This window comes from Procambarus clarkii, chromosome 9 (assembly GCF_040958095.1).
Source record: "Procambarus clarkii isolate CNS0578487 chromosome 9, FALCON_Pclarkii_2.0, whole genome shotgun sequence".
In the NCBI taxonomy this organism is placed as follows: domain Eukaryota; kingdom Metazoa; phylum Arthropoda; class Malacostraca; order Decapoda; family Cambaridae; genus Procambarus; species Procambarus clarkii.
Window position 1 is genome coordinate 50,635,503 of NC_091158.1, and position 1,553 is coordinate 50,637,055.

Sequence of the window (1,553 nt, forward strand, 5' to 3'; positions counted from 1 at the left end):
TTCAACATTATATATTAATAGAATGTTGTAACTATTATTTTTAAATATTAGGTAGTTTCCAGCTACGTATATCGCATATAAACGTTGCAAAAAGATTTTAGACTGAATTAACACATTACACATTTATGGAGTAATTAACAACAAAACAATCTTTATTTTCATTGCAGAACATAAATCAGAGCATACTAGTGACTCATACATTTAAAATAGTGTGATTTTTAAACAATTCGGTTGTAAACCCGCAGAACCGCCTACCCGCCAAAGACGTAACATAAGAAATGGTATATAATTCATTATTTTAAATTACATATATAATCATTAATAATATTCGGCAGCTATCGAGGTTCTCCATAGGTAAATTCCTGTACTCTAACAAGATGCTACTTGCTGTTTAGCTGTTTAAATTCTTGGAAAATTGTAATGACCAGCGACATAAAATATAACAATGAAATAATAGCAGGTAACTGTAGGTGAACGAAAAATTAAATTCCAAATTGATTAGATGTTTTTCTAAATATAAAGATCGACCTGAAGGAATTTTGTGAATTATGGACTAATTAAACAAAAAAATAGGTAATTTTACTTGAAGAACAGATACCAGAGAATAGTTAGTGAGTACATTTATATTGTATAATGGGAGAAAGCCCCTGGTATCCGTGAATTAAAATAACCACCTACATTAATTGATAACTAGGAAATAGTATCTGGAAACTTTAGCTGAACGAAAACACAATACCAATTTGTTTAGATGTTTTTCTTAATATAAAGATCAACAGTAAGGAATCTTATTCATTATGGACAAATTAACAAAGAAAACGATAATTTTCATTGAGGACCATATATTAGAGCATACTTAGTCACATATATTAAAAGTATTGTGTATTTTGAACCATTGGGGTTGTAAACAAACAGAACGGCCTACCCGAAAAGTCGTAACATAAAATGTTGCATATGTTTGCTAATTTATTATTTGATAAATGATTATTATTAATTTACGACAACTATAGAGGTTTCCCATTAGTTAAATTACTGTAGTCTGACTAAATGCTACTACAAAACCTATATAAATCCTGGGAAAGTCACAATGACCAGCGACATTAAAGCATAGAGGGTTAAATAGTAACAGGCAACTGTCGGCGAACGAAAAATTCATTTCCAAATTTATTAGATGTTTTCCTTAATATAAAGATCGATAGGCTGGAATTTTCTGGATTATGGCCTAATTAAGGCAAAAATATATATATTTTTACTTGAAGAACAAATATCAGAGCATAGTCAGTGAGTTATAGAATAATAAGAGTGTGGTATTTCATTGTATAACAAGAGATAGTCCATGGAAGCGATAATAGACGTAGTTTTACACAAAATAACGTCCAAAAACAGCCGTAGAGTCAAACGGCAAATTTTGACGTTCTTTTTAAGAGGACAGGTTGCTTCCATATCATCCATTTCAAGTACTTGAAATAAATTTGGTATTGTATTTCCAGTATTAAGTTGTGCTTGTAAAAATAAACTCTGTTTAACTGGATATTCTTTCCCAATTCCTAACACAA